Source organism: Urocitellus parryii, unplaced genomic scaffold, assembly GCF_045843805.1.
Source record: "Urocitellus parryii isolate mUroPar1 unplaced genomic scaffold, mUroPar1.hap1 Scaffold_35, whole genome shotgun sequence".
NCBI classification, from domain to species: Eukaryota; Metazoa; Chordata; class Mammalia; order Rodentia; family Sciuridae; genus Urocitellus; species Urocitellus parryii.
Window position 1 is genome coordinate 1739464 of NW_027553167.1, and position 15777 is coordinate 1755240.

At 37.9% G+C, this 15777-nt stretch overlaps 2 long non-coding RNA genes across 2 annotated transcripts; both read left to right on the forward strand.

Moving 5' to 3' along the window:
* Positions 1-5299: 5299 nt before the first annotated feature.
* On the forward strand, positions 5300-8024 carry LOC144251982 (uncharacterized). The gene is made up of 3 exons (XR_013342848.1): positions 5300-5353; positions 5704-5800; positions 7802-8024. It is a non-coding gene; the product is annotated as an uncharacterized LOC144251982 (long non-coding RNA).
* A 4778-nt stretch (positions 8025-12802) lies between these two features.
* LOC144251984 (uncharacterized) lies at positions 12803-15533 on the forward strand. The gene is made up of 3 exons (XR_013342849.1): positions 12803-12856; positions 13207-13303; positions 15311-15533. It is a non-coding gene; the product is annotated as an uncharacterized LOC144251984 (long non-coding RNA).
* Positions 15534-15777: the final 244 nt, after the last annotated feature.

The window sequence follows — 15777 nt, forward strand, 5'->3', positions numbered from 1 at the left end:
TACCAAAGTAGAGGAAGAGAGATAAAGTAAATACAATAAAATAAGGTTTGTTTTAAGCTGATAAGTCTAACCTGTTGAGCCATTTCTGCGTGAGGAAGAACACCACCATGGCTGTCTTAGCAGTGTCTAAAATAGGAGAAACTACAGGAAGTAAAGTAGTCCCTCCTGATCCATGGGTTCTCCTTCCATAGTTTCAGTTAGCTGAGGTCAACTACAATCCAAAAATATTAAATGGAAAATCAAATAAATAAGCAAAAAATTTTTAAGTTTTAGATTGTATTCTATTCTGAGTACTGCAATGATCCTGTCTGCTCTGACCTGCCTTGGATGTGAATCATTCTTTTGTCCAGAGATTCCATGTTGGATATGCTACACACACATTTGTCACTCAGCAGCCTCGGACATCAGATTGACTGTTGCAGTATTATAGCACTTGTGTAGTCGTGACCCTTATTTCATTTAATGATGGTCCCAAAGTACAAAAGCAGTGAGCAGTGATGCTGGCAATTGGGAGATGCTAAAGAGAAGCCATAAATTATTTCCTTTAAGTGATAAAATGAAAGTTTATCATAGATATGTATGCATAGGAAAATGCATAGTTTGAGAGTGTGTGTGTGTGTGTATATATTTTTTAAGGTTTTTTTTTTTTTTTTTTTTTTTGTAGTTTCAGATACCCATTGTGGTCTTGGAATGTATCCTTTGGGATACATCTTGGGATAAGATGAGCCTACTATACTTTCAAGTTTATAGAGCCTGTGCTTGATACCATTAAAGTAGGTTTGGGGACAGAGAACTGGTTGGAACTAGCATTGTTTAATGACAACAATTTTCTTTGAACTGGTAGGCACAGCGAGGTGACCTGAAGTGAACGTGTTGTAAGTCTTGGTAAGAAATACAAATAAAATTCAGGAACTCGTTTACAAAAGGTTCCCTAATATTTTAGATCACCTAGTTTTATTTTAAAAATAGATCTTCAAATGTTCAAACATTTCTAAAACCTGATTTATGATGAGCATCAAAGAGCACAACTGTGATGATGACATACTTTTCAATTCAATATCAGCTTTATCCCCCAAATCCCATAGTTTTGTTACCTTGAATATATATAAACAATTTATAAATTTTGTGAACTCTGATTTGCTTTGAATTGATAGAATATTGCAATTTATTTGGAAGCAATTATGCATTATTTTGTCCCAGGCAATTGAAGAATAGTTATGTTCATAGGTATCTGAAATTAGGACAGTATTTTTTCATGATGCTAATTTGTATTTGTATCATGTTTTAGTCAACTTTGCATCACGGAGACCAAAAGACCCAACAGGAAGAAAGAATCTAGAGGAGGAAAATTTATTTTGGATCACAGTTTCAAAGGTTATTCCATGGTCAACCGATTGCATTGCTTTGGGCTGGGGGTGAGGCAGAGCCCTTCCTGGGTGGAAGGGCATAGCAGAAGAAGGCCAGGAAACAGAGAGAGAGAAAGCACTTGAGGGCAAGGAGCTAAGAATGACATAGTCCCCAAGGGCACCTGTTAATCCATTCAAATTATTAATCAATCAAATGGAGCAATCACTGATGAGGTTACAACTTTCATAATATTGGAATTTTTCTCTCTGAAGATTCCTGCATTGAGCTTTTGGAGGACACCTCATATTCAAACCATAAAATATTATTGTCTCAAAAACAAAGTACTACCTTCAATATTGAACTTTCGAAGTTGGTATTTCATTTTCAATAATGTCTGATGTAGTATTTTTGATAATATGAGGTTTAAAAAGTTGTGCTATGATTATATAAATCATATGGAAAAATGGAACCACTTATGGAATCAACCTAACTCCTTATCTATTTGAAGCATCTCAGGCTTGAGAGGTTCTTCTGACAATCAACAGATGTGACCTTCCTTTGTTTACAGGTACAAAAAAAATAGGCATAACAGTAATAAAAATGATTTTAGAAGTGTCCAAATGACTAAATCTTATTATTTTCATTTGATCTGAATGATAGGTCATGCCTTAGAGTGTTATATAAATACACTTTCAGCAGAACTGTTTGTATTTAAACAACCTCCAGGCTTGATCTCTTATAAATACAATTTTCAATCCTTCTTCTAAGGTTCATACATGTTGCATCTGGAAAATAGGTAGATGTAATCATTTGCACCTGTGTGTCACATCTTCCTAGAGGCCATGAGTGAAGGTGATAATACAAAGTGAAAAATCTGTAAAGCCCAGCCCAGCAGCTACACCTGTTAATCAGATTACTTTACTAGAAAATGAAAAGTCTAGGACAAACAACAAATGTCCACAAGACCTGAGGACCACAGAGATAAACTGGAGCTGTCCTAGGCCACCTCTACCTTCACCTATACCTACATTCATCTTTTTATACATAAAGGTCTTTCCATTTGCTAATGGTCCAACTAAGATAGGCTCATCCCCTGGCCTTGTAAAAACCCAATGCTCTCTCCAAAATGTCTGTGAAACCATTGCCTTGCATTTTCCTGGTCACCGCTAGCCCAAACTTTCTGAATCTTCTAACTTGTTCATCATACTTCTGTTTTGGTTTTGGTTTTGGTTTTTTGATCACACTTTGGCATGAAATGAAATCCAACTCCTTTCCTGATTCCTACACAATAAAAAACTTTTTGTGTAGATATTACTGATAAATTTGGATATTAAAGGGTAAAGCAAACCACTTATGTTTCAAGCAACTTAAAATTAAATATTTTTATATCCTTGTTTCTCAACTTCCTGGTGTTTTGCTACACTTCCTGTTGCCCTTTCCAAAACAAGGGATATGAGTCCAGCACAGTGGTGTGTCCTCCTAGAAGCAGGGCAAGGGCTCTTCTCCCAACTCTTGTTCTGCTTCCTGACCTGGACACCTAAGCTACACTCCTCTAGCCTCGCTCATCCTTCTCTTGACTCTGATGTCTGGCAACTGCCCAACAAATGTCTCCAGGTAGCTTCTCTCTGTACACCCACAGCACATGGTGAGCCCTGGCCTTATGCACAGACAGGTATAAATCTCAGTTTAGGTTTGCATGGAGACACAGCCCTTGCACCTATTTTGTTTTCTCCAAGATTCTTAGCTAACAGTGAATGTGAGATATAGCATGGGTGTAGCGGGAACTTTTGGAGAATACACTATCACATTAAACATACATTTGATTCTGATATCCTTCAATCTTGGAAACTTCCATCCATGAAAAAAAGAACCATAATATTGAAGCAGGAGGTATAATTTAGTAGGCTTTTTCTTGGATTTCATTTTAGTATTTTACGTTTGATGTTTTTTATTAAAAATACTTATCTTACACTTTGTCACAAACACTTGTGTATTTGCAATATCTCTGAGGCAAAATTCAATAGATAGCTATGAAACAGAATTTTAGAGCTAGAAAAAGTAAGTCACCTTATTTAAAATTTGGGACGCAGATGAGTGATGTGTCAAAGGAACAAAACCTTTGGTGACTGAATGGGTGATGTTTGGTCCTCCTGCCTTGCCATCCTCACTGTTTGGTCCAAAGGAAGATAATGCACAATGAAGTAGTCATCTTATCACAAAAAGCCTCCTTACAGCTGGTTCCACAGTTATCATATTTATTGAAAGAAAGGAAACATCCACTTATTAATTCCTTGGAAGGCCGACCATCTGCAATTTGGCAAACATAGTTAGGGAATATTTTTATCTTCCTAATTTAGTAGGACAGCTGTAACTAGAAGCATTCGTTTATAAATATTGAGTGTGTCTTACTAACAATGTGGAATTGTTTTTAATAAAATAAACACATAAGCTTTGGGATATATTTTGCCTAATAAGATAAATATGAAGTTATATGAAAATCATAGACTACTTCAGTCAGGTTTATAGAAGAAATTAAAAATATGAGTATATAACTATGTGGACTTTCCCTTTTCCTCTCACTTTTCTAGTGGGTTGTAAGAGAAATATAATCCAAGGGAATTCACTGCAAAATTGTTAGTATGAATAAGAGACTGTGTGAGGTTAAATGGATTAAAAACAATAATTAAAGACTATAGATAATGAACATGTTTTTTTTTTAAATGGTTGTTAGAAATAGTAGGGGGAAAGGCCTAACTAATAGTAGCAACAAAAACTAACTAGAATGAATGTTATAAGATAGTTATTTCGATAAACTATAAGCAGAGACTTGGAGTAAGAGTAACTTAATACAGGAAGTGATGTTCTGTGAAGGCTAAAGCGGTGGTTCCTGGGCCCCCTTCGCCTTTCCCCTACTCTACTCCACCATCTTGGCTGTAGGTTCATCTTCCCATTTATGTCATGGGCCAGGACGGTTGCTCCAGTTTTCCCCATCACATCACATTCGTGTTCATCAATTTTTGATTGTGGAAAACTGAATTCACTGTGGCTGGTTTAGACTTATATAACTAGGTTCTGGCATATGAAAGGGTTTATAAAATCAGAGGCCAGGCTAATAAAACAAGCTCTGGGTTAAGATTTCAGGACCAATTCCCAAAGTCACCTGAAGGAACTGAGCCACCATGGGAACTATCACCCTTTCTGGGATAAAGAAGCTGTTTACCTGATTGGGAAGCTGCCCCTCTACTTGCTGGCTACTGCACAGACTGTCTCCAATCACATATCCTCACAGTCCTGCAATAATTGGGAAGCTTGTGCCACTGTTGCTGTCTTAAAAACCAAATGGTTTTGCTTCAGTCTCCACCCATGACTCTTAACAGAAAGTCGTTGGGTAATTCTTCCACACAAGCACAAGGGGCTTGCCAGCAAAAACAGCTGGAACAACACTTCTGCATTCTGTGTTATGCACACCTGCCTGCCAAATCGCCCGCTTATGCACCTGGTGGGTCAAACACTCACCACACAGAAATCCACAGCTGTCAGAAAACTGGGCAAGATCCTTTCTAGCTTTGAAATATAGGAAGACACACAAGAAGGAGATTAGAAGCAACAAGTACCAGTTTGCCACTGCACCAAAATCTTTCAGACAAAAGGAAGGAGAAAGGAAAGGGAAGGGGGAAAGGACATTCTTTCTCAGGAGATCAGCTGCCTGCAGAGACTTCTCCAGAGGCCCCACCCGGTGATTTTCATTTGCTTTTCATTATCCTCTCCTGGCTTCAAGGGAGACAAAGAAATAGAATTTTATCTGCATGCATTGCCTTTCAGAGAAGAACTTGTGTTGGTTTTAGTTAGAAAGAAGCAGATAAAGGAGACAACGGCTATTTGGCAGGATATTGATCGACCGAGCTGAAGTCTACTCTTTTGCTTCTTAACATCAATTCTCATTCTTCTTTTCTTACAGAAAACTCTTCAGCCCTTTCCCAAGAAGATATTCTAAGGTCTCATCCAGGTAATACGCCAGCTCCTGGTTCAGGATCTCTGGGTGAAATGGAACCCCTATGGGGTCTGGATGTGGCTTCTTGTGAACCAGTGAAATTTTTTTTTTCTAAATAGAAAAAAAAAAAATTGCTGCCAGAGCTTGATGATGGAGAAACAGTGGGATGGTGATGACTGAACTCTTCCTTTCAGAGAGGGATAATGAGAGCATTCATCAGTCACTGTTCCATAGCAATTATGAAATCCTGCTGGGGAGGATTAGCCAGGCCCCCTGCTCAGGCAGAGCAGTTTGCTCATCTGAAGTTCTTTGCTCCAGGAGGTTTCTCCCCTGCTGGCTTCCTTCTGAGTTTGTCTCTTTCACAGGAGGCCATTAAAGTGAATAGCCAACATATGCCAACAGCTACAATCTTCCTACATTTACCCTACAGCGCCTTGCAGCCTGCCTTCCAAAGTACAACAGGTGAGAGTTTGACCATGAGTTTGCCACTGCATTATCTGAGTCAATAACTGACCAGATGGTAGCAGGTGGCTTCTGAGTGCCCATAGCTCAATTGCTCTTCAAAGACTAATGACAAGTGTTTACCAACATGAAAAAAGTCTCTGAGCTTTACCACAAAATGTAAAAGACATAAGTAAATAAAAATAAGTTCCCAGAGGAAAAAAATTGCAGTGGATAAACATATTCCCCGCCCATATGGATTTAATGCAATTTGAATTCCAGGACTAACATTCTAGCTTGATTCTTTGAAAACTCACAAGGTTATTCTAAAGTTATGTGAAAAAAAAATGTATGAGAACAAAAAAGTCATTTGAAAAGAAGAAAAAAAAATGTTCACAGAAACTCACGCATGAATATTTATAGCAGCATTATTCATAAGAGCCAAAAGGTGTCTAAACAGCCTAGGTGCCTATCAAGAGGTGAATGGAGAGCAGCATGTGGCACATCCATACAATGGGCCATTATTCAGCCATGAAAAGAAATGAAGTACTGACATATGCTACAAACTTGGATGATCCTCAAAAATATTATGTTATGTGAAAGAGGTCAGACACAAAGGTTTACATATGGTTCCTTTTACAGGATATGATGAGGAGAGGCAAATTCACAGAAACAGAAAACAGATTAAAGATCACCAGAGCCTGAGGAAAAATGGAAGTGGAGTATGATTACTTAAGGGGTTTAGGATGTTTTATGGGATGATAAAAACTTCGATACTAGAAAGAGCTGGTAGTTGTAAAATATTGTGATACTACAGAATTCTGAAGTTAAAATGGCTGATTGCATGTTATATGATTTCACCTCAATAAAATAAAATAGAAGCCATATGGGAAAATGTTTGATGGTTCCTGGAAAAATTAAAAATAGAACTACCATATGATCCAGCAACCTTACTACTGGGTATATCTCCAAAGGAAAGGAAATCAATATGTTAAAGAAATATCTGCTCTTCCATGTTTATTACCACACTATTCACAGTAGCCAAGATATGGAAACTACCTAAAAGTCCCCAGATGAACAGATAAAGAAAATATGATACATACACACAATGGAATATTGTTCAACCACAAAAAGAAAGACAGACTGTCATTTATGGCAACATGGATAAGACAGGAGGACATTATGTTAAATGAAATAAGCCAGGCTCAGAAAGACAAATATCACATAATCTCACTCATTGGTACAATTTAAGAAAGCTGATCTCGTAGCAGAGCAGAAGAGCAGAAGAGTAATTACCAGAGGCTGGGGAGGGTACCAGATAGGGGAACTGGAGAAAGGTTGGTGAGAGGGTAAAAATTATAGTTAAACAGTAGAAATGATAATTTCTGGTTCTACTGCACATTAGAGTTGCCAAGTAACAATATTGCACTGTCTATTTCAAAATAACTAAAAGGGAGAACTTTGAATGTTCTCATCCCAGAGAAATGACAAATGTATGAGATGATGGGTATGCTAATTACCCTGATATTGTCATTATACAATATATACACATATTAAAACATCACACAGTACTGCATACATGCATACAAGTATTATGAGTAAACAAAAATTTTAAAAAATTGGGAATGAGAATGTTATAAATGGATATGTGGTTTCCCCAATAGCTAATATGTGAGACAAAGCAAGAATATTCTGATGTGAAATGATTAAATCAGGAAAGTTACAACCTGATCAGTGAATTAACCCACTGATATGGATTTATCAATTCTTGAAGTTTTCCGGTGGAATGTTTTGTTGGCAGGTAGGGCCTGTAGCTGGAGGAAGTAGGTCACTGGGGATGTGACTTTGGAGTTTATATTTTGTCCCTGGTGAACAGAGTGTGCTCCCTCTGTCTCTCTCCCTGCTCCTGCTCTCTCTCTCTCTCTCTCTCTCTCTCTCTCTCTCTCTCTCTCTCTCTCTGCCATGTCCCGGGCTGCTTTCCTCTGCTATGCCCATCTGCCATGATGTTCTCCATCTCCTCAGGCCTAGAGCTACGGAATTGGCCAACAATGGACTGAAATTCTGGAACTGTGAGCCAAAATAAACATTTTCTCCTCTAAGTTGTTCTTGTCAGGTCTTTTGGTCACAACAATGCCAGGCTGACTAGACAGAAGACAAGCCACATGTCCTGACATGGACACAACTCTAACATGAATGGTTGTGGAAAAGGCAAGGTACACAACAGTGTATATGGTGTGTTTCATTTTTGTGGATGGAAGGGGGAAAATAAAAATAACCTTCAGATTTACTTTCTTTGTGCATAAAAAATACTGGATAAACCAAGGCACCAGCAACAGTGGTTTCCTAAATAAGGAGTGAGATAGGACTGATGGAGAATGTGATGGGAGCAACATTTCTTAATGGGTGCCTTTTTATGTTGTGATCTTTTTATCCCTCGTGACTATAGTTCCTATTCGGATGCAGTAGATTTTCAAATAAAACTATGATAAAGAAGTCTGAGTAAGGTGGTGGTGTTCTCAAGCACCATCTTTGAATATGTCTATTTCATATCATATTGTGTTAAAGGTTTCAACCGGTTCTTTAAAAGTATCTTTTTTTTTTTTTACCAAGTTATTATTTCCACCCTGTTTTTTCCCAGCATTTGTCTACTTCTAGACAAATGCTTTGCCACTGAGCTACACCCCAAACCCCTCCATCTATGTTTTCTTTTATTTTTTGGTACTAGGGATTAAATCCAGAAGCATGTTACCACTGAACTACAGCCTCAATCCTTTTTCATTTTTTTTTTTTTTGAGACAAAATCTCACTAAGTTGTTTATGGCCTATTTGCTGAAGTTGGCCTCTAACTTGTGATCCTCCAGCCTCAGTTTCCCAAATTGTTGGGATTATAGGCATGCACCACTGTACCTGGCTCCAACTGTGTTGATTCAACTCAAAGTTGACTAGATTTACTCAGTTTTATAAGGAAGCTCAATACCCAGCAAACAATGAAATGTTTTAATTGTTTTTGAAACTGGGTCTCACTAAATTGCCTAGTCTGACCTAGAACTCTTGATCCTCTTGTCTCAGCCTCCAAAGTAGTGGGGATTACAAGCATGAACCACCAACCGTAGCTAAACAGTGAATTCTCATTTACTTTTGAGTGTCTGTGTTGTTGGTAATTTTATTTCACTTTAATTGAAGGACAGCCAGGCTGTTTACACTTCTTTACTGTTATCTGTCATACTATTTTTGGTGAAGAAGTATGAAGTCAACTTGCATTTCTTTTCCCTGATTTATTTTGTTTTATCCTTGAAGTTCAGCAACTTCAAGAGGCTATGACTTGGTATTTATCTTTCTGTATCAATTTTTCTTGGGAAGTGCATGCCCTTTTGGTCCCCAGATTCAATCATGTTTCATGCTTTGTGGTTTGTGATTGTACTTATTTCCTTGTTTGTGTGTGTGTGTGTGTGTGTGTGAAAAATGCTTATTTTCTATTTTTTGTACTTCAGTGTTTTTCAGTGGAGTTCCCCCCCCCCAATATCTTATTATGAAAATTTCAATACATAGAGAAAAGTTGAAAGATTTCTGCAATGAAGAATCATTTAACTACTGACTAGATTGTACAATTAATATTTTATAATATTTTCTTTCTTATGTATCTGTTCATCTTTTGATCCTTTCCACTGATGGATCTTATTTTATTGATAAATTTTAATGTAACCATATTTCCAATAAATACTTCAGCATGCATTTCACTAACTATAATCCAATATTTGTTTATAGCTCTCTTTTTCTTTGGCAGTAAAATTAAATAGCAAAATGTATGAGTCTTAGGTCTGTGCATATACTTCTGCAACCTGACCCCTCACAAAGACAGAAGATGATGACCCTGTGCTCACTAGAAGAAAGAGTAGGTCCAACTCTCCATCATGTCAGCTTAGGAACTGACTTCCTCAATAAGGCTCCTAAAGCACAAGAGTAAAATCAAGAATCAACAAATGGGAAGGAATCAAACTAAAAATCTTCATCACTGCAAGGGAAACAATCAAGAATGTATACAGAGAGCCTACCGAATGGGAGAAAATCTTTGCCATCTGCACCTCAGATAAAGCATTAATCTTCAGGTTATACAAAGAACTCAAGAAACTTAACACCCAAAAAACAAATAACCCAATCAATAAATGGGCAAAGGAAAAGAACAAGCACTTCATAGGACAGTTACACAGAATATATCACATTCAATCTGTATAGCACTTTGTGCAGTATGGCTATTTTGTCAATATAATTTTGCCTATCCAAGAGCATGGAAGATTTTTCCATCTTCTAAGTTCTTCTCCAGTTTCTTTCTTTAGTATTCTGTGGTTTTCATTGTAGAGGTATTTCACCTCTTTTGTTAAATTGATTCCCAAGTATTTTATTTATTTATTTTTGAGGTTATTGTGAAAGGGGTGATTTTCCTAATTTCTCTTTCAGAGGACTCATCACTGATGTATAGAAACACATTTGATCTATCAGCATTGGTTTTTATATTCTGCTACCTTGCTGAATTAATTTATCAATTCTTGAAGTTTTCCGGTGGAGTTTTTTGGATCCTCTAAGTATAGAATCATGACATCAACAAATATTTACACTTTGAGTTTTCTTTTCCTATTTGTCTAATGTTTAATTTCTTTCATCTGTCTAATTGCTCTGGCTAGAGTTTCAAGGGTGACGTTGAATAAAAGTGGTGAAAGAGGGCATCCCTGTCTTGTCCCAGTTTTTAGAGGGAATGCTTCTAATTTTTCTCTATTTAGAATGATGTTGGCCTTGGGTTTAGCATAGGTTTTACAATGTTGAGGTATGTTCCTACTATCCCTAGTTTTTAAGTAGGACCAAATTTTCATCACATTGGATTAGGCCCCAACTTCCTTAACAAGATTCCTAAAATACAAGAAATAAAATCAAGAATCAATAAATGGGATGGATTGAAACTAAAAAGCTTTTTCCTCAGCAAAAGAAACAATCAACAAGGTGAACAGAAAGCCTACATTTGGGGAACATATTTTTGCCACACACATGTCAGATATAGAACTAATCCCCAGGATATATAAAGAACTTAAAATACTTAACACCAAAGGGGGGGGGGAAAGCCCAATCAATAAATGGGCTAAGGAGCTAAAGAGACACTTCTCAGAAAAAGATACACATTAATCAACAAATACATGAAAAAATGTTCAACATCTCTAGTAATTAGAGAAATGCAAATCAAAACTACTCTAGGATTTCTTCTCACACCAGTCAGAATGGCAATTATCAAGAATACAAACAAAAATAAGTGTAGGTGAGGATGTAGGGGGAAAAGTCACACTCATACATTCCTGTTGGGACTGCAAATCGGTGCAACCAATTTGGAAAGCAGTATGGAGATTCTTTAGAAAACTTGGAGTGGAATCACCATTTGACCCAGCTATCCCACTCCTCCGTCTATACCCAAAGAACTTAAAATCAGCATACTATAATGATGCATCAATGTTTATAGCAGGCTCAATTCAACAATTCACTGTGGAATCAACCTAGATGTCCTTCAATAGATGAATGGATAAAGAAAATGTGGTATATATACACAATGGAATATAGCTCAGCATTAAAAGAGAACAAAATGGTGGCATTTGCAGATAAATGGATGGAGTTGGAGAATATCATGCTAAGCAAAGTAAACCAATCCCAAAAAACCAAAGGTTGACTGTTCTCTCTGATGAGTAGATGCTGATCCACAGTGGAGAGGGGAAAGCATGGGAAGAATGGAGAAACTTTGATAGTCAAAGGGGAGGGAGTAGAAGGGAGAGAGTATGGGGGCAGGAAAGATGGTGGAGTAAGAGACATCATTACCCTAGGTACATGTATGAAGACAAAAATGGTGTGACTCTACTTTGTGTACAACCAGAGAAATGAAAAATTGTGCTCTATACATAATCTATGAATTGAAATGCATTCTGCTGACATGTCTAACAAATTAAAGTAAATAAGTAAATAGATAGATAAATAAGACGAATTAATGGTTTTATGTCATGGGCCAGGACGGTTGCTCCAGTTTTCCCCATCACATCACATTCGTGTTCATCAATTTTTGATTGTGGAAAACTGAATTCACTGTGGCTGGTTTAGACTTATATAACTAGGTTCTGGCATATGAAAGGGTTTATAAAATCAGAGGCCAGGCTAATAAAACAAGCTCTGGGTTAAGATTTCAGGACCAATTCCCAAAGTCACCTGAAGGAACTGAGCCACCATGGGAACTATCACCCTTTCTGGGATAAAGAAGCTGTTTACCTGATTGGGAAGCTGCCCCTCTACTTGCTGGCTACTGCACAGACTGTCTCCAATCACATATCCTCACAGTCCTGCAATAATTGGGAAGCTTGTGCCACTGTTGCTGTCTTAAAAACCAAATGGTTTTGCTTCAGTCTCCACCCATGACTCTTAACAGAAAGTCGTTGGGTAATTCTTCCACACAAGCACAAGGGGCTTGCCAGCAAAAACAGCTGGAACAACACTTCTGCATTCTGTGTTATGCACACCTGCCTGCCAAATCGCCCGCTTATGCACCTGGTGGGTCAAACACTCACCACACAGAAATCCACAGCTGTCAGAAAACTGGGCAAGATCCTTTCTAGCTTTGAAATATAGGAAGACACACAAGAAGGAGATTAGAAGCAACAAGTACCAGTTTGCCACTGCACCAAAATCTTTCAGACAAAAGGAAGGAGAAAGGAAAGGGAAGGGGGAAAGGACATTCTTTCTCAGGAGATCAGCTGCCTGCAGAGACTTCTCCAGAGGCCCCACCCGGTGATTTTCATTTGCTTTTCATTATCCTCTCCTGGCTTCAAGGGAGACAAAGAAATAGAATTTTATCTGCATGCATTGCCTTTCAGAGAAGAACTTGTGTTGGTTTTAGTTAGAAAGAAGCAGATAAAGGAGACAACGGCTATTTGGCAGGATATTGATCGACCGAGCTGAAGTCTACTCTTTTGCTTCTTAACATCAATTCTCATTCTTCTTTTCTTACAGAAAACTCTTCAGCCCTTTCCCAAGAAGATATTCTAAGGTCTCATCCAGGTAATACGCCAGCTCCTGGTTCAGGATCTCTGGGTGAAATGGAACCCCTATGGGGTCTGGATGTGGCTTCTTGTGAACCAGTGAAATTTTTTTTTTCTAAATAGAAAAAAAAAAAATTGCTGCCAGAGCTTGATGATGGAGAAACAGTGGGATGGTGATGACTGAACTCTTCCTTTCAGAGAGGGATAATGAGAGCATTCATCAGTCACTGTTCCATAGCAATTATGAAATCCTGCTGGGGAGGATTAGCCAGGCCCCCTGCTCAGGCAGAGCAGTTTGCTCATCTGAAGTTCTTTGCTCCAGGAGGTTTCTCCCCTGCTGGCTTCCTTCTGAGTTTGTCTCTTTCACAGGAGGCCATTAAAGTGAATAGCCAACATATGCCAACAGCTACAATCTTCCTACATTTACCCTACAGCGCCTTGCAGCCTGCCTTCCAAAGTACAACAGGTGAGAGTTTGACCATGAGTTTGCCACTGCATTATCTGAGTCAATAACTGACCAGATGGTAGCAGGTGGCTTCTGAGTGCCCATAGCTCAATTGCTCTTCAAATACTAATGACAAGTGTTTACCAACATGAAAAAAGTCTCTGAGCTTTACCACAAAATGTAAAAGACATAAGTAAATAAAAATAAGTTCCCAGAGGAAAAAAATTGCAGTGGATAAACATATTCCCCGCCCATATGGATTTAATGCAATTTGAATTCCAGGACTAACATTCTAGCTTGATTCTTTGAAAACTCACAAGGTTATTCTAAAGTTATGTGAAAAAAAAATGTATGAGAACAAAAAAGTCATTTGAAAAGAAGAAAAAAAAATGTTCACAGAAACTCACGCATGAATATTTATAGCAGCATTATTCATAAGAGCCAAAAGGTGTCTAAACAGCCTAGGTGCCTATCAAGAGGTGAATGGAGAGCAGCATGTGGCACATCCATACAATGGGCCATTATTCAGCCATGAAAAGAAATGAAGTACTGACATATGCTACAAACTTGGATGATCCTCAAAAATATTATGTTATGTGAAAGAGGTCAGACACAAAGGTTTACATATGGTTCCTTTTACAGGATATGATGAGGAGAGGCAAATTCACAGAAACAGAAAACAGATTAAAGATCACCAGAGCCTGAGGAAAAATGGAAGTGGAGTATGATTACTTAAGGGGTTTAGGATGTTTTATGGGATGATAAAAACTTCGATACTAGAAAGAGCTGGTAGTTGTAAAATATTGTGATACTACAGAATTCTGAAGTTAAAATGGCTGATTGCATGTTATATGATTTCACCTCAATAAAATAAAATAGAAGCCATATGGGAAAATGTTTGATGGTTCCTGGAAAAATTAAAAATAGAACTACCATATGATCCAGCAACCTTACTACTGGGTATATCTCCAAAGGAAAGGAAATCAATATGTTAAAGAAATATCTGCTCTTCCATGTTTATTACCACACTATTCACAGTAGCCAAGATATGGAAACTACCTAAAAGTCCCCAGATGAACAGATAAAGAAAATATGATACATACACACAATGGAATATTGTTCAACCACAAAAAGAAAGACAGACTGTCATTTATGGCAACATGGATAAGACAGGAGGACATTATGTTAAATGAAATAAGCCAGGCTCAGAAAGACAAATATCACATAATCTCACTCATTGGTACAATTTAAGAAAGCTGATCTCGTAGCAGAGCAGAAGAGCAGAAGAGTAATTACCAGAGGCTGGGGAGGGTACCAGATAGGGGAACTGGAGAAAGGTTGGTGAGAGGGTAAAAATTATAGTTAAACAGTAGAAATGATAATTTCTGGTTCTACTGCACATTAGAGTTGCCAAGTAACAATATTGCACTGTCTATTTCAAAATAACTAAAAGGGAGAACTTTGAATGTTCTCATCCCAGAGAAATGACAAATGTATGAGATGATGGGTATGCTAATTACCCTGATATTGTCATTATACAATATATACACATATTAAAACATCACACAGTACTGCATACATGCATACAAGTATTATGAGTAAACAAAAATTTTAAAAAATTGGGAATGAGAATGTTATAAATGGATATGTGGTTTCCCCAATAGCTAATATGTGAGACAAAGCAAGAATATTCTGATGTGAAATGATTAAATCAGGAAAGTTACAACCTGATCAGTGAATTAACCCACTGATATGGATTTATCAATTCTTGAAGTTTTCCGGTGGAATGTTTTGTTGGCAGGTAGGGCCTGTAGCTGGAGGAAGTAGGTCACTGGGGATGTGACTTTGGAGTTTATATTTTGTCCCTGGTGAACAGAGTGTGCTCCCTCTGTCTCTCTCCCTGCTCCTGCTCTCTCTCTCTCTCTCTCTCTCTCTCTCTCTCTCTCTCTCTCTCTCTCTCTCTCTGCCATGTCCCGGGCTGCTTTCCTCTGCTATGCCCATCTGCCATGATGTTCTCCATCTCCTCAGGCCTAGAGCTACGGAATTGGCCAACAATGGACTGAAATTCTGGAACTGTGAGCCAAAATAAACATTTTCTCCTCTAAGTTGTTCTTGTCAGGTCTTTTGGTCACAACAATGCCAGGCTGACTAGACAGAAGACAAGCCACATGTCCTGACATGGACACAACTCTAACATGAATGGTTGTGGAAAAGGCAAGGTACACAACAGTGTATATGGTGTGTTTCATTTTTGTGGATGGAAGGGGGAAAATAAAAATAACCTTCAGATTTACTTTCTTTGTGCATAAAAAATACTGGATAAACCAAGGCACCAGCAACAGTGGTTTCCTAAATAAGGAGTGAGATAGGACTGATGGAGAATGTGATGGGAGCAACATTTCTTAATGGGTGCCTTTTTATGTTGTGATCTTTTTATCCCTCGTGACTATAGTTCCTATTCGGATGCAGTAGATTTTCAAATAAAACTATGATAA